The sequence below is a fragment of the Heterodontus francisci genome, chromosome 31 (genome assembly GCF_036365525.1).
Source record: "Heterodontus francisci isolate sHetFra1 chromosome 31, sHetFra1.hap1, whole genome shotgun sequence".
NCBI lineage: Eukaryota > Metazoa > Chordata > Chondrichthyes > Heterodontiformes > Heterodontidae > Heterodontus > Heterodontus francisci.
This window is the reverse complement of record NC_090401.1, coordinates 30,344,664-30,371,636: the sequence shown is the minus strand read 5'-3', so window position 1 is coordinate 30,371,636 and position 26,973 is coordinate 30,344,664. Positions and strand designations below refer to the sequence as shown.

Sequence of the window (26,973 nt, the reverse complement as noted above, 5' to 3'; positions counted from 1 at the left end):
GGCCACAACTAGAGTATTAAATTCAGCTCTGGTCACCACACTTTAGGAGGGATGTGTGGTTCCTTGAGAGGATGCAGAGGAGATTTACCAGAATGGCTCAGGGATGATGGATTTTAGCTGCAAGGTTAGGTTGGAGAAGCTGGGGTTGTTCTCCTTGGAGCAAAGGAGGTTGAGGGGAGATTTGATAGAGTTTTACAAGATTATAATAAAAGCAAAATACTGCAGATGCTGGAAATCTGAAATAAAAACAAGAAATGCTGGAAATACTCAGCAGGTCTGGCAGCATCTGTGGAGAGAGAAGCAGAGTTAACGTTTCAGGTCAGTGACCCTTCAGAACAAGATTATGACAGGTTTAGACAAGGTAGACAAAAAAAAAGCTGTTCCCATTAGCTGATAGTACAAGGACGAGGGGACAGAGATTTAATGTTTTGGGCAAGAGATACAGGGGGAATGTGAGGAAGAACTTTTTTGTATGCAGCTACTAAGTGAGTGGAAGTGACCTGGAACTCGCTGCCTGCGAAGGTGCTAGAAGAGGAGATAATAAATGATTTCAAAAGAAAATTGGATGGGCATTTGAAGGAAGTAAACTTGCAGGGCTACAGGGATAGAGCAAGGGAATGGGACTGACTGGATTGCTCTACAGAGAGCCAGCATGGATTCAGTGGGTCACTCTGTGCTGTAATGACACTAAGAGAATTACCTGCAGTTCAGTTTGCAGAATGTTACTCTCCAAAGGATGATGCTGCATGAGAGCATCAATGTCATCCTTGTCACTTTCCATAGTTGTCACCAGCATCAGAGAAAAGCTAATAGCAACACAGTTACCATCTCTCATGTTACAGGGCTTGTGTATATCTGAAAGAGCTGACATCTTTGGGGAGAAATTCAACTTGCAGATGTCCATTTTGCACCTGTAAATTTTGCATTGCAATCTGTAGCACGCTATCTGGATCAAAGGTGAGCCACAAACAATGGCCGAGACTTTATCTGGGTGATGGGGTCTCGGGGGAAGGCCCATCTCATTATGTGCCAATTAGGCACTTAAGTGCACAGTGGCAGTCCTTCCCTGGATTAAGGACCCCGACGACAGAAGTCCCACCTGCTGAGAGCTGTCAGCCAATCAGAGGCAGGTCGCTGTTTAACTGAGCAGCGCCAGCGCAGAGGCAGTGGCTGCTGCAGGTACTGGACTCAGCGGAGGTGGTGGACCCAGGCCACAGCTGAGTCGGGTGGGCGGTCAGGTGTGTAGAAGGCTCAGCAGCAAGGGCAGTGGGGTGGCTCTCAGGGGCCCCCCTTCCCAATGCCGGGGTCTCTCAATCAAACATTAAATGCATTATAATGACGGACAACCCCCCACCCTCCTGCCCCACGGACTCGGCAAGTACCCCACAATAGGTTGCTTGGCATGCTCCCTGTGCAGTGACAGGACCACCCGCCACTGGGCCAATTCCGGTGGAGGTGGGATGAGGCCCTTCATTGGGTATTAATTGCCCACTTAAGGGCCTCAATAGGCGGCAAGGCAGGAAGGCCATCCACAGGCCTTCCCAACACAGACTTAATTTGGGTGCAGGCAGGAAGGTGGCGGGGTCCCCCCTTGGCACTGTTACACCCGAATATATGCTTTCCCCATCTCTAAAGTAACCGTGGGCGAGGACATAAAATTCCCCCCAATGGCGTCTATTAATTGTCCAGGGAGCCCGCCTGAAACAAGCTCTTTAGATATGTGAATTGGGAGGCTATGCCTGTTGTTGGACCCTGAATGTGAAATTCAAATACACATGGGTACAGCTGGCACCATGCACTTTGACTAGTTATACTAGGTTTTCAGCAATCTAACCAGCAGTCCTTCAAGGAACAGCTGGAGAACGATCAAAAAAAAAAGGCCCAAGGAATTTTCAGTTTTTATTTTGGTGGGCTCAGGAGAAGCGGCAGTGCTCTTCCTGGGTCACAAAAAAACTCCAGCCTGCCAGTGACAAATTTCAGGCTCCCCCCTACCCCAGATAACCTCCTCCCCCAGAACCAACCTGCTCACTGACTTCACATGACAGCTAACCGACCTTCTGCCCTCCCCCACCAGCAAACTGCAGCGGGGCACCTGTTTGACACCTGCAGCTCCCCAGCAGCATTGACAAGAGGGCAGTAGCTGAATTTGATGGACCGTCAACTCAGCGCCAATTTTTGGGGGCGTCAAATTCTCCCTCCCTTTCATTCATCCCACTGCAAGTGCACTGTCAGCTGATCAGAGTGGTAGCAATGGTAATCATGTACTTACCAGTGTCTTACTGTGTCAGGAGTTTCAATCCTATTCCTGATGGGAGTAGATCAACTGCATGAAACCAGAACTTGATATAGATATGAATCTTATTGAGAAAAGTGACTGATGTGGATGATGAAAATGAAGCACTAATATCTGTATCAAGGTAGTGTATGATGAGCTATATTCTGCATTATCGTGTCTGAGTTGGGGGTGCTTAATGCTGATACTGACTGTTAGAAATGCAAAGGGTTATATTCCCTATTTTAACTTTTGAATATATTTCCTTCTACAAAGAGTTTCAGTAATTTCCCATTATCAATTACTGTTGTGAATAGAACTGGCCTTCATTTTTAAGAGCTAATTCTGTCCTTGGTTTCTTGGTTTCAGATACTGCAGCAGAAATCATGGGCAGGTTAAGAGGGTGGTATAGCAAAGCTCCTAGTTCATGATTTGATTGGTTTTATTTTCTTCTGTGTTTTCTTTTCTGTATTTATATTGCAGGCCCCGACCATGTTTCTGTGTGTTTTCTTTATTCACTCATATGTGGAAATACACCCAAGAAATTTGGAAAATAATTATATTGTGGTGAGTACTTGGTGGGGTGGGGGGGGGGGGCTGCAAAAAAAAATCAAATCTGCTTTAAATGTATGCCTTTTTTTGAGTAACTCAAAAGATTTTGTGAGGGTGGGGAGCTCAGAGTTTAGGAAGAATGAGCTAGCTGACTGAGCCAATGGCCTTCCTCTTGTGCACATCTCTTCATAACATCAAATTCTAGAAACACTAGCCTTTTGTGAAATTCAATATAATCCGAAAGAAACTGGAAGAGGGCACTCGTATAGATCTGGGAGTGTTTCGATGCTGCAGGCAAACAATAAGAGACAGCAATATCTGAAATGTGCTGTTGCGCCTAAAGTCACATTACTCCAGCATGCATTCACATTTTTCTCATTAAGATGAATACCTTGCAACACATTACGTTTTTTATAAAAGAAAGAGTGAGATAACAGACATTCCCCACCCCAGGCACAATAAAGATGCTTCAACACTAAAGATTTAATACAGGCAATATTGCACAGGAGACCCATGCAGCTGCATGAATGATCCCTGCCCACACAGTACACATAATCATGGGACAATGAATCCACGTTGCACAGCCTCAACTTTGGCTTTCGGCAGCTTTCATTAAAGTTGCAGCCTACTTCAATAAATTATTCAGATGAGCCAAGATGTAGCAACTAATACATAGCCCTTGGGCAATTGTTATTTGCAGCAAGTACTGTACAGAAATTGCTGTAAATTGCATAAAACCTCTCATTTTCAGAGCCATCTGTGCTTGGCTGCCTTCTGAGGGCTGTCAGATCTTGTAACTGTTTGGCTTTAAATGGATGTGTACCCTGTGTAAATATAATAAAATAATGTGCAACAGCTGAACAGTTTGACATGACGGTTTAGTACTAAACTGTCCTTGTGCTCGTAGGCTTATGGATCAACCAAAAATAAAAGAAGCCCAAGAATCCCTTGCTCCACACGTGACTGATCTTTCAAACAATGAAATATGGGCTAGGAATTTCCGGAGATGACCTGCTCCCCCAGTGTAACTGCACTGGATATTTACACATGGAAATGGAGTTAACGTTTTGTTCCACCAAAGTTAGTGACAGAGCAGGAGCAGCTCCAAGGAAATTCCTGTCCATGGAGACTGGATGATGAGCTGATGATGCCTCATAATCTCAGGTCACCGGGGTTACCAGTCTTTCCTTTCAAGGGAATGACTATTGACCAGCACTGGGCCAGCCAATGAGGTGGAGGCAGGACTCGAGAATCTCTGAATTCATGACTGAAACTATAGCAAACAGAGTCTCCCGCGTACAGCAGGATTATTTCTTCACAAAAATGCAGTGAGTAGAGGAAATTTTGTAAATAAAATCAATCCCAGTTACTTACAGCAGTGTGAACTTCAAGCATGATTTCTGGAATAATTACTCAATCATCTCCATTCTGGCTGGGTCTTGTTGAGTGACTCTATGCAGCCGATATACCTTGCCTCTACCTCCACAGCAACGAAGTTATAGGCTACGTTCAAATGAACTCTATTTACATTACCACTCACTCTCTGCTCCACAGTTTCTCACAGTAGCTGGCACTATATGTTTTACATGACCTCATGAGCCAAAATCAAAGCTTACTATCTCACCCTAGAAAACGACTAAGCTACAGGATTTCGAAATAAAAATTAATCAGCTTGTCATTTATACTAGTATATCGCACTGATTGTTATTCTGCTACTGTTTCTGCAATAAAGCACTGTGCACATGACATCTCCTAGTCTACTTCTTCTAAATACTTCAACATAAACTGCTATGCTCAAAACTGCTGAGTGATCTGAGACATAGTAACAAGAAACTCAACACCATAACAAAACTTCTTCTGCAACAGTTCATTGTGCTACTTCATAATATAGATGGTAAATCTATATTTACCCATTCAAAGACTCAAGAATTTAAACCTTCAGTGGAATATCCATTTTGTTTCATTTCCATAACAGCCACCAATCATTGTGGGCAGCAGACCCCTTCTGGAAAGGACAATCAGGATAAGAAGGTACTCCACTTCTCAGGACAGATATCTCTCACCTTACTCTATAACATTTTGCATACGACATATGCCATCACATATTTCCTGTAATGTAATATTTCTGATTATTAGAATCAAGTTTGTTCCAAGCAAGTTTATCCTACCACACTGCCATTGGGTTATTCCTCCCATGTAACTGCTTCCTAGTTCCAATCTGCCACTTCTGATTCCCACTTTCTCAACAACTACAGTAGACTGTGGAGAAGTAGGTTAAGACAAAACTAATAATAGTTGAACAGCTTAGTTAGACATTTCCTACAATTAGGATCATTTGTATTTTTGACCTCCTGCATTAGGCTCTCTTCCTTACCAACATGTGTTTCAGCTATCTCTCCAATGATATAATGGTTTCACAAGGTTATCCAACTTCTTCATTAACCTGTTAATCAAAGCCAAAATTTCCATCTGCAGCATAACCTTTAACTAATCGTATGTTCGTTTCAAGAGTGCAGAGCAATTGCAACCTTCTAGCTTTAAATGAATATTGGCTTTGTTTTAATGTACAAAGCAAAATATTCTGTTCATTAGAGAAACAAATGATCCTCTGACGCACAACAAGCAACACCACTGGAGATACACTAATATAGGTTAGCTACGCTACTACCATAGCTCAGACTGCGACACCGACCACTCTCTTGTCAGGAGCAGAGTGAAGGTGCACCCCCAAAAGTTTTACAGTTCCATGACGGCCTGCCACGCATCAACATTCCTTGCACAAGCAATGATGGCCAATTACCAGCACTTCGCACTGTCACTAAAATGGTTGCTCCCCACCAAGGGATTACTGGGAAGCGCCGATGCCGGTATTGATAATGCTTGGAAGTCACTAAGCTCAATCATCTATGAAGCAGCAGAAGCACCATTTGGTAAAGACGGAACCCGCAACATGAACTCGTTTGAGACCTACACAGCTGTGATGATATCGGTCACTGAGGCAAATGTTACGTGGTGCGACGTGGGTGATTCCCACTGTTCAACTCCCCGTTTGACCGCCGCAGGTGTTTTTTTGTAAGAGTTTAGCCTTTGGTGTTCTTGTTTTTCAAATAAACAGACAGCAACAGGTTTTCTTGTAGGTTTTTAAAAAAACAAAAAATCAGTTGTTTATTGACCAATACACCTTATCCAGAAATTGTTGCAACTGCAGCCACTCACGCAATTGTTCACACACACACAGAAGGGAAAAATGAAATTGACTTTTAGTGGAGCAGAGGTCACAATAAACCTGTTGAATTGTCTTGGAAATCAAGTCCTCGATGGGTGCAGGCCTGAGATGATTGTAGATTTCTCTCTTGATTGAAAGTTCAATTGAAGACGGTGGATCACTTCTAATTCTCACTGTTGTATAATGTAATGTAAGATTCTGCAGCAGGGCATGTGTCTTCTTGGTTGGCTGGAACGCAAGCTGTTAGGATGCTGCTTCTATCTTTCTCTCTCTGGCTGTCTTTTTTTCTAAGGCAAAACTGTGTCAACTCTCACCTCCTGGTAGGAGATGTTCTCAGCTCTTCTCCATGGCCACCAGCAACGATGTGCCATATGAAGACACCCCAGCAAAATGTTTTGTTAGATGGAAGGATGTCAACAAAGCTGCTAGAAAGACAAAACTTGGAGATGCTGACTTGATGCCAGGAATGAGGGAACCAGATACAGAGGCCCCAATATTTAGGGCAAGCAGAGTTTGTGACAATGGGGAAGGGAGGTTCAATGGATTGGAAATCTGGAAGTACATAACTGAAAGGTTCTGTGGTATGTTCATCTCATTTTGTCACATGTATTATTTTCTGGGTCATATATCAAGAAAAATTATATATATAAAAAGGTAGTTATTTCCTGCCAATTTCTTCTCATGTTAGTGAGGAGTCAGGGGTTTGCATGTATTTGCCAATCTACAGAGTAACTGCCTCAACAATTAATCTTTGATTGATCTTTCAGTGTGCCTATTTACAACAATGAAACCTCATTGCCTTAAAGGGGCACTCCATCTTAGACAGTGCTCCTGATTGGCAGGAAAAAAAAGAACACTTTTATATATCATTTTATCACATGCTCAGGATGTCTCAAAGCGCTTTTCAAATGGGAGCAGTCTCTGTTGTTATATAGCCAAATGCAACAGGCAATTTGTGAACAACAAGATTCCACTAACAGATAAATGAATGGTTAGATAATCTCTTTTGATGGTGTTGATTGAAGATGATGAGTTGGCAGAACACCAGGAGAAATCCCTATTCTTCTTCAAGTTGTCTCACGAGATCCTTTTCATTGACCCAAGCAAGTAGACAGGGTCGCAGTTCAATGTCGCATCCAGAAGACAATGGTACGACACTGAATTGTTACTCTGGATTTATACGCTTGAATCCAGAGTGGCCTTTGAACCCGTAACATTGTGATTCAGGAAGGTTTATGCTACCAAATGAGCCAAGTTGACAGAATAATACATTGTGTGTTGCAAGGTATAATGCTCCAGTCCTAGTAAAGTACCATCTCCTCCAACTTACTATAAGCAATGCCATGGGAGATTTACTAGCATTTGAAAACAAAAAAAAATCTCAATTAATAAAACATAAGTAATGCTATTCAGACCTACTCAGGAATGGAATGATATAAGGTATTGGGAACAAAAATTACATTTATTCAGAATTTACATAATTTAATTGACAGCATCCTACAATTCTGCTTTAATTTGAGGTAGTGTGTGTTAAGTATGTGTTGAGTATGATGCATTTAGCAATACTGTTCAACTGAATAAACAATAGGTCACATTAGTAACAGTTCAGTACCTCATATAAAAGCTTCTGAATTATCCTTTGAAGATGAACAGATGATTCATTGGCTCCCCTCATTTAAGATCTAAATTCAAGCACTCCATTTATGCCTCATATAAAATACTATTCTTTTAGCTTTTACATTCAGGTGAACATTTTATGACTTTTCAGGAAACGATACATTTACTGCCCGTTTGAAAGCTTACAACAGAAATGTACAATACACTTAGTTAAAATAAATCTTCAACTTAACGACATGCTTTATAAATTCAGACAGCTAATGGGCCTTGTGTTTAAACCCATTGTTCAAAAGCTTAAATATCCTGAATCCATGCCTCATGTTTTATTGCCAGAATAATGTTTCTTTCTTCTTATGGATGAGTTGAAGACACAAGGTTGGAACTGAGATTCAAACCAACCATCATAAATTGAAGGTTCATCAAAAAGAAAAGGGGCCATACATATATCATCTGGATTTAAAGCCTCTAAATATTAGAATTTTAGCGCGAGTGCTTACTTGGCTACCTTTGCTTCATTGATCTAAACTAGGGATTTACTTTGAGATGGATTGTGCTTAGTTATCACCCATGTAGGCTGTTTGTAAAACATGGACTTATAAAGGTGGCACAATGCAGTGGTGCTCCAAAAGGTGCTAGTGCGTGGTAAGACACAGGCTTAGCAGGTTAAACGTGTTGGTTGTGCCATCGCTGGTAGGTGCTAAACATAGGCCAGGAAAAGGTCCAGTGTAAACTTGTGAGATTAACAACTGGTTCGAGAACGACACTGGCAAGAGGCTTGCACACATCCTTCCAAGTGTACGACTCCAAAATGTGAAAAAGGGAAATGAAAACAAATGAACTTACAAAATGGAATAAGTATTAAAACGAAAAGTAAAAATAATGATCATGATAGGATCACTGGTAGTGCTATTATACACTCTAACCTACTTGGTAAGCTATCTGGCTGATTGTTTTGTAAGATGTGAATGTCTCTTTAATTGGATGCATTACTGCTGTGTTTATTCTTGTAAAAACTCATCTGTCTGCTAATGATTATTTCTAGAGTGATAATTAAGAACGTGGCTCCTTGATGTTAGTAGCGCATTTGCTTCGGCTGGGGGGGAGGGGAAATAAAGCTCTAGGGACTTCAAAAAAGTAATTTTGTACCATGCACAGTAACTGTCAGATTATTCATTATGTCAGATGCAGAAGATGTGGGCAGGATTCTTAATGAGTTTTTTGTCTCTGTTATGACCCTGTAGTTTTTTTTCCGGGAAGAATGTGATGTGCCTTTAAGGCTGGAAAAGGAGCAGTACTGCTTTAAGGCAACAAGCTCCAGAGACTGAGTCAAAGAATGCATTCTCGTTGTCAGGATATAGCAATTCAGAGAACAAGCTCCAGAGACTTAACTGTTTAATTAGAAAAACTAAATTCTTAAACACTACTAAAATATAAACAACATTTAAAATAGAAAAAATTAGAGCCCTTGCATATTTGCGCTCCTGCCAAAGTGAAATCTTCCAATGTGGAATAGTGCAAGGTTGCTTGAAGTCCTCACAGCTGTCCAATGGGGAAAAAAAAGTTCTTCAACTGTAGAACAGTCCATAGTCTAATTCAACAGTTGAATTGATGCTCTTCTTTTCCAGTGATGAATTTCAAAGAATGCATTCTCATTGCCAAAGGATACGGCCACTCAGGACCAAAGACATGAGATACATTGTTGCCGATTGACGTTAGAAACTAGCTGAAAAACTGGTTTTTGACAGAGACAAAGACAGACAGCTGGACCAGCATATACTGAAGGAAATGAGAGCTCACTCTCAGTTTATTTAAACCTTGTTTAAAATACTCTCAGAATTCTGATGTGAAGCCAGATTAATTTCTTAAAAGAAAGTAACCAAATTCGTTTAAATACTGAATTGTAATGTTTAAATTCATCGCTGGAAAAGAAGAGCATCAATTCAACTGCTGAATTAGACTATGGACTGTTCTACAGTTGAAGAACTTTTTTTTCCCCCATCGGACGGCTGTGAGGACTTCAAGCAACCTTGGACCATTCCACACTGGAAGATTTCACTTTTGCAGGAGCGCAAATATGCAAGGACTCTATTTTTTTCTATTTTAAATGTTGCTTATATTTTAGTAGTGTTTAAGAATTTAGTTTTTCTAACTAAACAGTTAATTTGTTGATCTAAAGACACCTGGTTTGGTTAGCCTCATTCAGGGGTTAATAGATGGTACAGTTTGGCTGGGTCTTTCTTTAATTAGGAAAGTTTAAAATGATATGTTAGGCGATCTGTGGAGGGAAGGAATGAATCAACGATGCGTTTCTCCCACCACAACCAGAATCGTATATTTTGACTAGGGGCTTTGACTTGAGCAGTCGGTCGTAACACTGTCTTCACAAAAGAAAGGGATGATGCAGACATTGTAGTGTTACGACCAGGTGAGAAAGCGGTCGAGGGTTCCCTGTCAGCCTTCCCCTGGTCTTACCGTAACAGGGTTTAATTTTAAACGCACCTTTTTTTTAAGCTCCCCCTTAGTGAATCCTTGTTCACTAACTTCCAATTATAAGGCAATGAAACTAGCCAAACACGTTTTCTTAGGTTTAAAGAAAAAAGTTGAACTTAATTAAATTTAAACTCTAATTCAGTTAACGCCTACGGATACGTGGCACGCGCACACTAGCATGCATACGCAATACACATATGCAGATAGAGACAGAAAAGAGAAGAAATAAGGTGGAAAAGTTTGAGGCAATAAATGGGTTTCTATTTTACTGTCCGTTGAGTTTGCTGTGAGGTCCTTGGTTGACTGTCAGACTTGCAATTTGTTGGGTCCCAGTGCTCTCTTCAACTTGTTTTGAGGTCAGAGACTTTTCTCTCTTGAAGTTCATGTGTCCTCAGTGAGTCCAGAGGCTTGTGAGAAAGAGATGGGAGCAGACAGGAGAGGTCTTCTCACTCTAGGAGCAAACCGTCTTTTTTCCAGTTCAAACTCTTCGTACAATTCAGAAAAACCCAGGTTGCCAAGCAGGTTAGTCATGTGACTAGCTGGTCTCACCATGTCTGTTTGTGGATTTTCTTGTCTTAGCAGACCCTGGTAAGTCTCTTCTTACAGACAATACCTGGTGCTCCAAGTCCATTGTAGGTTAAGTTGGAGCAGGGAATAGCCCCTTTGTCCCTCCACACACTGTCTGTTGGTCTGCAAATATTTTTTCCAGCCACAGCTGATCTTTTAACAAGTAATTTCCTCGCACCAGCAACAGTTTAAAATTAATGTTCATATGACAAAATTAATATGCCTCATTCTTGGCAGGTTTTGGGGGGGGGGGGGGGTGGTTCTGCACAACAGTAGTAAAAAAGGACTGTGATATGATAGATACGATAAGCATAGTGAGAGAGGAAGTACTAGACATCCTTGACAGTGTATAAATTGCCAGGACCAGATGGATTGCATCCCAGGTTGTTAAAGGAAGTCAGGGAGGAAATAGCAGATGTGCTCAGGATCATCCTCAAATCCTCACTGGATACGGGTGAGGTGCCAAAAGATTGGTGGTCTGCGAATGTTATACCATTGTGTGAAAAGGGTGCGAGGGATAGGCCAAATAATTATAGGCCGGTCAGTCTGACATCGGTGGTGGATAAATTATTAGAATCAATTCTGAGAGACAGTATAAACTGCCACTTAGAAAGGCATGATTAATCAGGGATAGTCAGCGTGGATTTGTTAAGGGAACTTACTAACTTGATTGAGTTTTTTGAGGAAGTAACAAGGAGGATTGATGAGGGTAGTGCAGTGGATGTTGTCCACATGGATTTTAGTAAGGCATTTGACAAGGTCCCACATGGCAGAGTGGTCAGTAAAATAAAAGCCCATGGGATACAGGGGAATGTGGCAGGCTGGATCCAAAATTGGCTCTGTGACAAGAAACAAAGGGTTGTAGGTGACGGATGTTTTTGCAAATGGAAAGCGGTTCCAGTGGCGTTCCACAGGGCTCAATGTTGGGTCCATTGCTGTTTGTAGTATATATTAATGATTTAGACTTAAATGTGGGAAGCATGATTGGGAAATTTGCTGATGACACAAAAATTGGCTGTGTAGTTGATAGTGAAGAGGATAGCTGTAGACTCCAGAATGATATCAATGGTTTGGTTGAGTGGGCAGAAAAGTGGCAAATGGAATTCAATCCACAGAAGTGTGAGGTAATGCATTTGGGGAGGCAAACAATAAATGGGAGAATAGTAAGAGGGGTAAAAGAAGTGAGAGACCTTGGAGTGCATGTCCACAGGTCCCTGAAGGTGGCAGGACAGGTAGATAGAGTGGTGAAGAAGGTATATGGAATGCTTTTCTTTATTGGCCAAGGTACAGAATACAAAAGCAGGGATGCTGGAACTGTATAAAATGCTGGTTAGGCCATAGCTGGAGTATTGCGTACAGTTCTGGTCACCACATTACAGAAAGGACATAGTTCCTCTGGAGAGAGTACAGAGGAGATTTACAAAAATGTTGCCAGGACTTGAAAGTTGCAGCTATGAGGAAAGATTGGGTCGGCTAGGATTGTTTTCCTTAGAACAGAGGAGGCTGAGGGGTGACTTAATTGAGGTGTACAAAATTATGAGGGTAGACAGGAAGGACCTGTTTCCCCTAGTGGAGAGGTCAATTACCAGGGGGTACAGATTTAAGGTGATTGGTAAAAGGATTAGAGGGGACATAAGGAAAAACCTTTTCACCTGGTGGGTGTCTGGAATTCAGTGCCAGGAATGGCGGTGTGGCAGAAACCCTCAACTCATTTATAAGGTACCACGACATGCACCTGAAGTGCTGTAACCTGCAAGGCTACGGACCAGGTGCTGGAAGGTGGGATTAGATTGGGCAGCTAGTTTTCTCAGCCTGCACAGACACGATGTGCTGAATGGCCTTCTTTTGTGCCATAATTTTTCTATGGTTCTATGGTGAGAAATTTATTTAAAGAGGCACAGTCATCACTTTGTACTTTCTGAAGTCTCTCAAAGAATTTGCATGTGTACAGCATCTTTCATGTCCATAGGACATCTCAAAATGCTTCAAGCCAATGAACTACTTTTGAAATGCAGCCACTATTTAGGCAATGCACCAGGCAATTTGTGCATAGCAAGATTACACAAATAGCAAATGAGATAAATGATCAATTGGTAGTGATGGTTCAGGGATGGATATTGGCCAGGCAATGAAGAGAAATCCTGGCTGCTCTTTGAATTGTGCCAAGGGAATCTCTACATCTACTCAACCAGGTAGACAGAGCCCTAGTTTAATGTCTTAGTCAAAAGCTATCAATTCGTAACCTATTTTTTGCTTACAAACCAAGTACAGGGACTCAGAGGATACTTTCAAACTATCAGAATTAGCCAGAGAAAATTTAATATCGGAAGAGGAGTAGCCCCTCGAGCTACCACTCAATGCGATCATGGATGATCGACGACTAACTCCATATACCCGCCTTTGCCACATATCCCTTAAACCTTTGTCTAACAAAAATCTATCAATCTCAGTTTCAAAATTAAGAATTGATCTGGCATCAATTGTCATTTGTGGAAGAGAGTTCCAAATTTCTACCACCCTTCACATGATTTCACTCCTGAAAGGTCTGGCTCTCACTTTTTGACTATTCCCTTTAGTCCTAGATTCCTCAACCAGTGGAAATAGTTTCTCCCAATCTATCCTATCTGTTCCCCTTAATATCTTGAAAACTTTGATCAAATCACCCCTTCATCTACTAAATTCCAGGCATACATCCTCATCGCTTAACCTTTAGAGTCCTGCTATCATTTTATTAAATCCAGGTTGCACTCTCTCCAATCTATCCTTCCTAAAAAGAAATGCCTGGAACGGCTTGCAGTTCTTTTTAGGGCTAATCCTCCTTTCTGTACTTGTTCATCACATTTTAATGATCGCTGGGCACCCCCCCCCCCCCCCCCCTGCCCCCCCAAGTCTCTTAACTGTGGTAGTCCTAGAGCTAATACATGCAAATGAACACTGACCCATGTGGGGATGTGTGCATTTATCAGACCAAAAGCAATCCAGGCTTTTGTCCAGCAGCTTCGGTGACTCTAGATAACCTCTACTTGGAAATTTAAACTAACAATAAGAGTAATCCTTTCAGGGATGGTGTTGCAGGGATGTATAACATTGAAACATCAGCACACTATGTGGCCCTGGTAGGATCTACTGTTCATTGGATGAAAGCTCTCTTTTGTACATTTGGTGCTATGTGGAAGCCACATGTTTGGAGTTGGGGACATTGGAGAAAAGTCACACAAAGCTGCTCTCACATTCCTCCAGAAATCAGCACACAGGAGCATCATCAAACATGGCAGCAGGTTATCGCCAGGGTACTGGAATTCAAAAATGAGGAACTGGTGCTTCCATTGTACAGAGTCTTGAGCAAACTCCATCTGAAGTACTGCATTCAGTTTTGAGTATCAAATCTCAGGAAAGGTATGTTAGCTTTGAAGTGGGGTACAAAACCGATTGACCAAAATGATACATTGACTTAAAGGGTTAAATTATGACAACACTTTGTATAAACTAGATTTGTATTCCGGTGAATTTCGAGGTTGTGCAGGGATCTAATTGATGGTTAAAAATAATAAAGGATTTAATAGTTTAGAGAGAAACTATTTCCTCTAAGGGGGAATCCAGAACAAGAGGACATAATCTCAATATAGAGTTTGGTCATTTAGCAGCGATATCAAGAAGTACTTTTTCATGCTAAGAGTAAGGGAAATCTGGAACTCTCTCCCAAAAGGCTGTGGATGCACATTCTGTTAAAATTTTCAAGGTTGAGATTGATAGATTTTTGTTAGGTAAGGGTATCATGGTCCGTTGCGCAAAGGGTAATCGGAATAAAGATACAGATCAGCCATGATCTAATTGAATGGCGGAACAGGCCTGAGGGAATGAATGACCTACTCCTGTTCCTGTGTTCCTTTGCCAACCCTTATCCATGGGAGCTGTTTGTTACAATGAGGAACCTGAGGCAAGAAGGACAGAAAGAATATTTGTACAAGTTTATGTTCTGCTCATGCAACACTTTAGTATCTGTTGGAGAGTGCAGTATTGCATTTAAAAATAATATTAAATGTGGAATAAAAGTCCATTTGTTCTGCCAGGGATATAATTTTAAGTACTGGTGGATAGCAGGAACTGAGATCTCGATCCACCTGAGGCATGGATCACATTTCTCAGGCTGTTGCAAGACCGAGGCTGGAATTTTACACCCCCCCCCAAAAGAGCAGGCTGGTGGCATGTTGGTGGGGGGGGGGGGGGGGGTGTAAAATGGCGTGGGAGGCTGAGGGGTCCTTCCTCACCTGCTCCCGCCTCCCTTACCAATTTACACGGGCTGGCGGCGGCGAGAAATGGCCCACCCGCCTCAGGCCAATCAAGGCCCTCAAGTGACCAATTATCTTCCACTTAAGGGCCTCCGCCCGCCACCATAAGTATTTTGTGTTTGGCTGGCGGGCGACTGAGCATCAGAAAGCCTGCCTGATAAAACTAGGTGGCCATCTGGGGGTGGGGGCAGGGGGCCCTCCTAATCGGGCACCCTGTGCCCCATGGGGGCCAGCCCGAAAGCTCCAACTGCGCCCAATATACATGCCCCCTGCCCCTCTAACTGCATCCCCTTGCCTTGCTGGGGCCCGACCGATTGTCCCTGGCGAGGCCCTAAAAACCTCTTTTTTTTCCCGGGGCCATCCGTTATTTTCTTCCAGTGGCACTGCTGGGAGTGAGAGCTGCTGGCCTGCTGAGTAGCCTGCAGCTCCATTAGGGCGGGACTTCCTGCCTCAATGAGGTGGAAGTCCCACTCAAGACCAATTAAGGGCCTGGGGAGGGTAAAATCCAGTCTAAATCCTCAGGCCCGGCAGAGGCAGGCTCGCCACCAACATTTTGGCTGGTGGATGGGGGTCCCCTCCGCCCACCGTAAAATTCCAGCCCCAATAACAATACAACAAATTCAGCTTTTAAACATAATGAATTCTGAGGTTCGCTATATATCATGAGACAATGAAGCAAACTGGAAGAAATAATCAAACTGGGCATTTCTGACTTACATTTTGGAAATTTCTGGACGTCACTCAAAACCCATTTACCTGCATTAAATCATACGTGCAGCTGCTATTTAGTTGACAGGATTTTGACATTAATTTACGAAATCCTGAAAGGTAGTCCAAATTCTCCCCAATAACTATCCATTTTATATGATAAGAAATCTGAGAAATTAGTCTATGGATTAGTTGATGGATTTTGTTTGTAACAGGCATTAGTTTGTGAACGTTTAACACCTCTGATCAATTACTGAACAAAACAACATCATACAAATATGTTATGGATGTTTAACTTAAGCCAATATGGCAGATCAGTCAGTTCAAGGCTGAAAAACTTTGGTCTGTTTTTTTCAGGACAATTTGTTTGATATCTGCTTAACTGGGGCAAAAGATTTTGGAATTGTAAGCACAAATTGAGTTCAGTGGAACTCCAGTTTCCACAATCTTTTGCACTAGTTTTAAAAACATCACACTTTGACTAGAATCAGGTGTTGCCCACAAGACTGGTCACACTCCAGGATGAATTCATCACCATTGTTAATTATTCTCATTTGCAGGCCTTTGAGGGATGAACTTATTTTAAATTTATTAAGGAGCTGGCTGCTGTACCTGAATGTAAGTAGATAATAGTTTGGTATATTTTCTAAAAGTAATTTTCAGTAATTTAAAATGGGTTACTCACAGATGATAGACTGACATTGTGACTTAAGATGCTTATTTTTTGTGATAAACCAATATTAATCAAATTAACCAAATTACCAATCAAATATTATCAAGGAATATATTTGAAAACCTTTTTTTAAAAAAAAAAGTGTTTTAAAACACTGTCTGATTGCACTGTAGCTCAGTTGGTAACACTCTTGCCTCTGAGTTAGAAGGTTGTGTGTTCAAGTTCCACTCCAGGACTTGACACAAAAAGCAAGGTTGAAACTCTCGTGCAGCACTGAGGGAGTGCTGCACTGTTGAAGATGCCATCTTTTAGATGACACATTAAGCCAAGGTCTCATCTGCTCCCTCAGATGGACGTAAAAGATTCCATGGCACAATTTCAAAGAAGAGCAGGGGAGTTATCCCTCGTGTTCTGGCCAATATTTATCCCTCAATCAACAACACAAAAACAGATTATCTTGTCATTATCACCTTGCTGTTTGTGGGAGCTTTGTGTGTACAAACTGGCTGGGGTGTTTCCTACATTACAACAGTGACAATATTTCAAAAAAGTACCTCATTGGCTGTAATGCTTTTTGAACCATCTGGTGGTCATGAAAGGCCCTATTTAAATGAAAGTTTTTTTTTTCTTTTCAATGCTTCACGCCAGAGTTTGATTTTGGCAATTATGCAAGTGTCACACCAACTTGGTTTGTTGAATGATGGTTTTCTTTAATGCACTGACTGGAGATCTGAATTTATATTTTTTGAAGAAATTTCAAAAATGAACAGATAAAAAAGGTGGCAACTTAGGATGGCCACCTAATTTGCGACACTATATGCTACGTTGTAAGGCCTGTGAGGAGGGAGACGACATGTCTGCTCATTTCCCAGCAAGAACCAAGACCCAGGAAGTATAAGGAAATTACCTGTTCTTTTTAGCAAGAAGAAATACTGCTAACTGTTCTGCTTGAATCACAGTGACTATCATGTGACAAGCCCCTCCCCTTCTGTGGTTTTAAGCTTGTTTTTCTCTGCAGCAGAGGAGAAGCTGCTGGACTTTGATACGTGCAGACCCAAGTGGGGGCCCCTGTTGCTCTCTTTCCATTTCAACTTACAAGCTTCAAACTCTGCCTGTTGACTGACCACCTTTGTATACTTTGGCTATAATCAGAAACCCCATTGGAGGAAATCATCTTCATCGCTGTCTCCAAGAGACCCACTGAACCAGTCATCCACCTCTTCAAACTAAAAGCCTCAGGACCACCGAATTCAGCTAGAAGACAGCCCAATCACTAAACCCCACAAACTGTATACCCCTTTTTTCTATGGACCCTAACTCAACCAATCTACCTTTCCCCACTCTGTAACCTATTTGTTTGTGTGTAAACCTTTAGTGTGTGTTTGTATGTGTATGTGTGAGTGAAAGTTGGTGCGTATTTTATTATTTTCATTAGTTTGGTTTAGGTACAATAAAATTAACCTCTTTCTTTGTTAAATTCAAGAAAACCTTTACAGTTGGTTCTTGTAATGAACATAGCAAGTAATTAATCAAACAGCTACTGAACTGGCCAGTACATCCACTTTAAGAAAGAATTAAACCTGTTATGGTTAAACAAGGAGAGGGAAAAGAGGGAAGTCCTTTGACCCTCCTCACTTGACCATAACACAGTGAGAATGACAGTAAACGTGGAGAAAAAACACTTTTCAAAACAGGTACAATTTGGATGCAATTTTGGCCAGAATCACTGATTGTGCCCAAAGCAGAAACTCTACTCCTTAGCTTCATAAATGCACCAAATATGCACAGTTGGTATTTCAACATGTCAAAATATGGTTAAAATATGGAATTGTCACATTTATTGAGTAGACTTATGTTGGCTAACTAAAAGCAAAATTATAAAATTCATTTAAAACAGGTTAACAATGAAAAAAGAAATCATTTTGATCTTCACATTCTGATGTTACCCAATTGCATCATGATGCTTTTCTTTCTTGTAGCGTTTGGGTACCAATGTCTTGCAACTCAGTGATTCATCATTACGCTTATTTTCACACTGTACCAGAAATGCCATTGGTGTTAATCAATGAAGTGAAATATGAAATTATATTTCCTCTTAAACAAAAGAGGGAACATCAGTCCTGTTCTGTTCACATTGGCAACACTGGCTTGCCTTTTCCTCTGGCAAAGGAATGCTATAATCCATATATAGTGTGTTACAACCAGTTGAGGAGGGGTCACAAGGCTCCCCTCTTGTCCTTCCACTTATTTGACTGCAACAGAGTTTATTCCTTTTTAAACAGTGGATGTACTTACCACCTCAGTAGGCATTTTACCTTTTACCTTTGTTGAAATCGTAAAAGAACCAATTGGACAGGTCTTCTTGAGTTTAAACAGGAAAGAGGTGAATTTATTATACATAACAATCTAAACACAATCTTAAAAAAAATTACACAACATATTCACGCACACACTGTCACGAGAATCACACACACACACACACAAATAGATTATAGAGTGATGAGGGGTAGATCTGTGGTTGGATTATAGTCTAGAACAAATAAAAATGAACACACAGTGGGCTTGATTTTATTTCTCTCGCTGCTGGCAGAGGCAGCGGGCGATAAAAATGGCGACTCACATGTGCGGGCCGCACACCGTGATCTTCCTCGCGGTGGCCCAGGATAATGAGCCGGTCAGGCCGCTCCTCCCCCCAATCACATGGAGGGGGCGGGCTCTCTGACACCGGCAATGCCATCAGTTGCCTGTGTGCAGGAGCTGGTACCATTTATAGAGGGCAGCCAGCCTTTCCAGGTCATTTACATTTTCAAAGGGCTACACCCCCAATGTACCATCAATAAGTCTATCACCTGTTTCTCCCCCACACCCCCGCCCCCACCGCCCAACAATTAAATTCAACATTTGCTCTCTCCCTCATCCCCTAAAAAAACACATGTTCAACACTTGACCTTACCCCCACCCCCCCCAACCAAACTGATCAAAGTGGAGAGATCTCCCCTCCCATCCTCCCCTACACTAGTAATTTCCATTACAGCCTGTTCCCCCACCCCTCCACGGAGCCTTGCCACCACTAGGAAGATCGGGCCCAGCACTTCCGGTGTCTGGCTCCGTGGCGGACCGCTGCCAGAACATATTAAAGGAGGGTAGCATTGTCCTATGTGCCATCTTTCTGACGAGGTGCAGAAATGCCGAGAGCTCTTCCTGGTTTCCTGACCAACATTTATCCCTCAGCCAACATCAGTAAAGCAGGTCATTTATTTTATGCAAATTGTGCTGTGCACAACTGGCTGTCATGTTTGCCTACATTACAACAATGGCTACACTTCAAAAGTAATTCATTGGCTGTGAAGTGCTTTGGGATGTCCTGAGGATGTTAAAAATGCTATATCAATGCATGTGCTTTCCTTAAGCTGTATTAAATTCAGCTGTGCTCAAGCAGGCCATAAGGAAATAAGAAATTGCTATAATAGAATGGATGAAGCTTTACATCTAATCCATGTTATACCTGACCCAAGAAATCTTCATACGAACACTGGGTGCAGGACATGCATAATGTTCAGTTGTTCTGTCACGACATTCCTCATCCTCTTCCCTTCAAAAAATACATCCTCCATGTGACACTGCTCACTTACAGTGAAGACCTATTTTTGCTTTCACAAATGGATAATTATTGTAATTAAACAACAAGCACATATTAAATTCATTGTAGTAGAATTAACACACAACATCCCACCGCATGGCTTCTAGTTAGAAACAAGCTAGCTGTTTAGCCCTTTACCTTTTATTTCCTTCAACTAGTTTCCAAACACATTGTAAATTTATGTGAATATTAAACAGGTACAAGAGCAGGAATGAAACTCGGCATTTGTCTTGAACAGATACATTAACAGGTACTGTCATCGAGCATGTTGGCACGTACAGCATTCGAACACACATGCACTAATTACATTTACCAGATGGCTCTTCTAACACTACTGTTAGCATAGCATGATTAAACGGGGACGACATTTATAGGTTTCCACTGTCTTATCATTATGACTGTGCTGAGCAGTAAATAACGTAGCAGTACCTTAAATGAAACAGCAATCCATGAAAAAAAATCGTAGCATGTTTTATTAAAGTAAAATATTGCATTTTACTTTGGTTCTCAATAAAAATGATTGGGAATTCAGCTTTTGAGTTTATGGAAACACTATGCCAGGATTTCCATCGGCTGTGTTTGAGGTGTCCATTAATCATTTATGAAGTTGTGGTTAGGCATCTGTGGTGTGCTACATGTTTCATGCCAGCAAGAACTGTGCAACGTTAACATGAGGAAGCTTTGTGAAAGTGTTACACATGGAGAGTTTGATGGATACGACAAAGCACCTCTTTAAGCTGTTTACACTGATAATCAGAGATTAGAAAAGCTTGATTCCTGCCTAAATGTAACCATGGAAATGTGATGAATTATACACTTGAAAATCAGTCCCAGCAGAAAGTGTGTTTTCCTCTGCGGTAGGTGTAAATTAGATTCAATTTGGATTCACAGACTCACTCTGTGGGAGATTTTCAATAAGGGCCCAAAATGGGTGCCATCTCAAAGGTTCATCCACAATGCCTGCACAAAGCAAAGATTCAGCAGACTCTAACTGGGTGCTCTGCTGCAGATGGCCCGGTTTGGGATCTTGGCAAGTCAACTGTCTGTGTACCGAGCAAACTAGCAGGCAGAACCTGTTCGGCTGGTGGGGAGGAGAGGGGTTGGTGGTGGCAGGGAGCAATGGGGAGGCCAAGAGCAGGCCAGCAGAAAATCTTATAGAAAGAAAAGCATCCCTATTATATATTGTTATACCATCTGTAAAGTGCTAGGAACAAATTATCTCGGAACAAAATATTATGTGTGTGTGTGTTCCGGGGACGGGGGCGGGGGGACACATTCACAACTGCACTGGAGAGTCATGTAATGTGTAACAGGATACCAGCCTGGGCAGTCCTATACCAGGGAGCATGGAAGCTGAATGGAATAAACAAAGATTCTAGCCTTTCCAAGTCTAAAGTGTGATTATTTCTTACATATGGGAACTAGAAAACAACCAGGAGACATAATATGGTGGAAGCGAGTGTCTGTGAGTAAACCTAAAACATCTTAAATGAATTTAATGCTGAATTAGATTGGGAAACAGTGATCCAAATTAGGGCCAGAGGCAGAAAAAGAAAAACTGAGTGAATCGCGCAAAAACGAAAAGATCGGAATTTCAGTCGGGACTGGAATGAATGCACAGCTACAGCCCATCATGATTTGAGAAGCTGATGATGTTTAAAGACAAGTACAGACTGACATTCAGTAGTTTCCTAAAAGTCACGAACGAGGAGGAGAGGGTTAGCTATATCCTTCTGTCAGTAGGCGATAAAGGATTAAATTTATTTAACAGCTGTGAGGTAAGTGAAGAGGACAGCAAAAACCCAGACAAAATTTTTGAAAGATTCAGCACCCATCTCCAGCCAAAATCAAGTCATTGAATATACCAATATGAATTTCAAGGCCTCAGACAGGAATTAGGTGAGCCTATTGACAATTTTATAACAAGATTGAAAAATGCAGCCAGAAAATGTGAATTTAAAGACACAGATGAACAGCTGATCGATCAACTAATTTGGCGTTCTGCACAACCCGAAGTACAGAAAACTCTAATTGGAAAGGACAAGCTCACAATATCACAGGATGTAGACACTGCCAGAGCACATGAAGCCACGAGCAGAATGATGAAGATACTCACTACCCAAACAGCTAGCCTTCAATTAAGCCAAGAGAAAGGTAGCCTGGTTGATGCAGTGAAACAACAACAAATGAAGGTACACCAAACAGAGAGGAAGACGTACAAGAGCTGTGGACGACTACATCAATTCCTGACAGAAGGAAACGTCCAGAATATGGATAAATCTGCAGAGCTTGCGGAAAGACCAATCGCTGGGAAAAGATGTGCAGAACAAGGCAAGAAGGTGGTAAACGAGTCATCAGAGCCAGAGTAACAGGGCAAAGGAATAGTGAAAGAAACCAAAATCCTACCCTGGAAGATGACGATGGGTTTGAGAGCACAACAGACATAGGAACCATACAATTGCACTAAATGTCTGGATGTGACAGTTCCCAGAGAAAAGAAATTCACACGACCATTCAGATCAGGAAGAGGGTGAGAAACAACGATAAATCTGAAGGTGAAGATTGATACTGGAGCACAGAGTACACCAGAAGATCTTTTCTGAAAATTTGGAAGAAAATGGTGATGCAAGGAAAGGTGCTCTGAAATCGAATGCTAACAGCATATGGGGGAAACTGAGATTCGACAGCTAGGAGCAACCCAAATCAGAGGGATGCACAAAGGAAAAAATGTTAACTGTATGTTCTATGTCACTGAAACAAATGGTCCAGCTATCCTGGGGTTCAGCAGTTGTGAAGAGCTGCAGATTATCTCAGTAAACCATGAGGTGAAGGAGGCAACACTGAGGTTGCAGACATTACACCCATTGAAAAGCACCCTCCAATTAGAAGCAAAGAAGATCTGGTGCAAACGTCTCCAGCAGATTTTTTGATGAGATGGTTGGATACTTTGAAGATTTTGAATATCACATCACTATAGACTCAGCGATGATACCTTTTCTGAGTGGCCTCTAGCAGTTCCTTCAAAGGCCACTGGTTGGGCCATTCAAGGTCTGGAAGAAGTGGGTCTAGTGTGCACTTTGCATACTTCGCCCATTTCTCCACAGAAATTGCAACTGGGGGTTCTACACCTGGCGTAGGCCCTTCTATTTGTATATTTAAACAGTTTTTCATGTGTTTAGGGTCGGAATGCTGGACAGCCACTTAAAGGCCTACCTGAAAACTGGATCAGACAGGCAAATGGGTGCACAATGACCCCACCAAATGTTTCTTTGGAGGTTGTCCATTTTTCCACCGAGGTTGTCCATTTTTCCACAGTCAGAAGTTTAAAATTTTACCTCTCTAAATCTATTTTCCTCAGTCCAGTGTAAAATTGTTAAAGCACCAGTACTCAGTACAAAGAAGAAATAAGAGAAACTGCATTATTTATCCACAGTCTGCCTCTCCAAATCAGACGGCTAACAGATCAAGTGAACTGATTGAGATTAAAGCCGGAAACAAAGTAATATTACAATGCCATTTCCCATACTGACCGTTCACGTAATATCTGAGTGAAACAGCCCTGGCACAACTCTATACTTTTTCCATTGATTCTATCACTTGCCCCAGCCACCGTCTCAGCCTGAGCCAGACTGTTTGCAACCTCAGTGTCCTTTTCAAACTGGAGCTGAACTTTGGACACCATCACAAAGACAGCCTAAGCCCACCTGCAGAGAATCAGTAGCCTCTACTTCTCTCACAGCAAATATGCCCCTGAAATCCTCAACCCTGTCTTTGTTAGTTCTGGACTCAATTTTTCAAATGCTCTCCTGACCAGCTTCCCATGCTCCATCCTGCGCAAACTTTAGCTCATCTAAAATTCTGCTTCCCAGTCCTTTCTCATACCATGCTCACCCATCACCACTGACCTCACTGGCCATGCAACTTCCCAATCCACCATGCTGTCAAATTTAAAATTCTCATCATATTTAAATCCCTTCATGGCTTCACCTTTCCCTATATTTGTAACCTCCTTCAGACCTACAATATCCCTTCTCTCCACAACTCTCTGACTCTGGCCTGTTTTGCATCCCCAACATCAACTCGTCAGACACTTAGGCCCCACACTCTAGATTTCCTTCCCTAAATGGCTCCTCCTGTTCACCTTGCTGTTTGCTTTTAAGAGCTTCCTTAAAACCTAAAGCTTCAACCACACTTTTTGTCACCTCTCCTAATATCTCCCTTCTTGGCTCGGGAGGGAGTCCATTTTTTTGAAAGGCATTGGGATGTTTTTCTACATTAAAATCAATATATAGACAAATATATATATTTATATAGATAAAATCAATTTGTTGTATTTGTTATCAGCAGTTAATGGAGAATGAGGGGCAATTGCGTGCTGTGGACTTTCACCCATTAAGAACTGGGTCAAGGAAAGTCTCAACCTGATTTCATTTTGAACGCTTCCTTTAGGAATGCAAAAGAATTTCATTCCACCAGCCTTCCCTGGATTTGAAAAGGAACTGCACCCACATCGCTTTACCTTTGCACCTCTTTTGAGGGGGAAAACTCTTTCTCCCTTTTCTGCTTCCAATTGCAGTCACTTGGGCCTCAGGGCCAAGGTGGAACAAATTTAGTGCTTCTTGCAGTCAGGATGGGATCGTTATGTTGGTCGCCATGGCAGTGCCAATCTCAGATAACTGTTTGCAATATTCTAAAGTAGAAAAGGAAGGCGATCGGGAGGCCAATCCTTTTTGCATTGAACTACGACATTCACTTTTACAAAGCAAATTTTTGTTGGAAACTATATCAGTTAAGAGCCAGTTTTGATTCAGTGCGAAGGTTAAAAAAAAAATCCATTTAAAAATAAAAGATCTGGCTTCCAGCTACACTCAGCTACTATCTGTTGAGAGTCAACATCATCAATTTCAGGCCAGGCCAACAAAAAGGATTATTTTGAATTTTTCAAAATATTGCTTACACACTTACTGATGATGCTTTTTTTTTGCAGTATTATTTAGGTTACTGTACATGTGGGAAACTAATGAGTTATTTTGGCTAGAAGCTATGTATGGAGGGAAGTACTTAAGCTCTATTTTCTCCAATACTGAAAGGTTAGGTTTCTCTACTCCTTTTATGGACACCCACCTGCTGAAATTCTTCCCAGACACTTTTAAGATAGGTATGAATCACACTAATACAAAAAGGCAAACACTACACCTCCTTTTCTTTCTGTAGACCAACATTCTTGCTTAATCTGAAATAAAAGACTGGTCAAGTTCAGAGTGGATACAGTTGCCCTTGGTCTCACCAAATGGCTATTTTTTATGGATACGCCATTGCAAAGAAAATACCGGTCATCCATTTATCATGGGGCAGTGCTACAAAAGCCACAACTCTCTGCCCTAATGCTCTCTTTGGACACAGAGAAGCTCTTCAACCAGGTAGAGGGGGAATTTCTCCTCATTGTACTCAAAGAAATGCCTTTGGCAGCACATTCAGGCAGTGGATTAGAATCCTATATTCTAACCTCAGTATATACCAATGGCCTCAATGCACCCATGCTCCCCCTCCAACAAGGGATCAATGAAGCATACTCCCTATCCTCCTGTTGTCTTGGCCTTCACCATGCAGCTTCTAGCAGCAAGCATCATGGTGGTTGAAACATCTTTGGTGTAGAGGCTGGAGCGTCTGAGCACAGCTACAGTTGTACACTAATGGCACCTTACTCAATGTAACTAATGCCTTAGCCTCACGTCCCATTGTCTTTCAGTAAAAAAATAAGCAGAGGTTAACTTGTGGTCAAAGTATAAGCTTAACTATTCCGAACCAAGGGTAAGTCCCTTCTCAGGGTATCCTACAAGTGTATTCGCAAGTCATTCACTTTTGCATGATCAAGGGCTGCTTCAATAAGCTTCAAATTCTCTAACCTGCAAGTACACTCCAACAAAATTGTATAGTGATGTCACAAGATTAATGTATGTTTTTCTTTTTCAGAATAAAATTAAATCTGAAAAGATGAAGTTTCTGATCGCAGAATCCAATGGTTCAAAAGATGTGCGTGGTGTTGCATCACAAGTTGAAAGGCTTTGCTGTAAAGAAAAGCTCTTGTGGAGAGAGAAGGCAAAAGAGAGCAAAGGAACAGAAATGGCATAGACCTCTCTTGTCAGTGCAAGGGCACCTACAGCCAGATAATCAGGAGTGACATTTGTGGTGGCCTTGAAGTTGTACAAAGTCAATTGCTTTACCTTTGCAGATTGAGACCAGAAAATGCACAAGTGTTGTTGCAAAAGACTAATGCAACATGGAAAAATTCCCACCATAGGCTTTGAAAAACCTTTTCCAGGTAACATGCCAATGTGTTGTGCAATACAACACTGGATATAAAAATATTAGCAACATGAAGACTCTTTAATCCTGGTTGAAAGAGGGGAAACAAAGGCAGGAAGTCTAGCAGGCCACTTTTATCCTCTTTCTCAGGGCACTTCCATAATTGGCCGAGGCCCACATTATAAATAAGAAATGGTACATATTGTAAAGGGAATCATAAGAAAGGAAGCATCTTCATATAATGTTATATATATATATATATATACACACATATATATAGGTTTTTAATGGATTAACAAATATAATGTGTTGGAAACATGTTTATTCTGAAATGCTTTATCTCGACAGAAGCTATCAGAGAGATAATCTTACTGGTTTTTCACAAATGCCTTTAGAAATCAGATGATGAATTAAGAATGCACTATGCGTTTCCAATTTTCTGCTTGGGCCCTGCAAATATAATGATATGGAGATTAAATACAAGGAAAGCTATACCACAGAATGGATTATCTGCAAGAGCTCTAGATTTGCATTGTGCGTACTTGAAAGATTAATTATAATTTCACCATTTACAGTAGATGTTCTAGATAAAACAGGCTCTTTAGTTGAGCATGAAACCCATTTTAAATAATT

The 26,973-nt window shown here is 41.5% G+C and overlaps 1 long non-coding RNA gene across 2 annotated transcripts in view; it reads left to right on the top strand.

Moving 5' to 3' along the window:
- The window catches only part of LOC137346947 (uncharacterized), a 123,294-nt gene extending 96,635 nt beyond the window's left edge, over window positions 1–26,659 (top strand). Inside the window, exons 3-4 of one of the 2 annotated variants that reach the window (XR_010968832.1) lie at window positions 2,756–2,839; window positions 26,008–26,659. This is a non-coding gene — a long non-coding RNA (uncharacterized lncRNA). Of the gene's footprint in view, window positions 1–2,755; window positions 2,840–9,292; window positions 9,738–26,007 lie in introns of those variants that run through there. The other variant, XR_010968833.1, reaches the window with a different exon arrangement.
- Window positions 26,660–26,973: the final 314 nt, after the last annotated feature.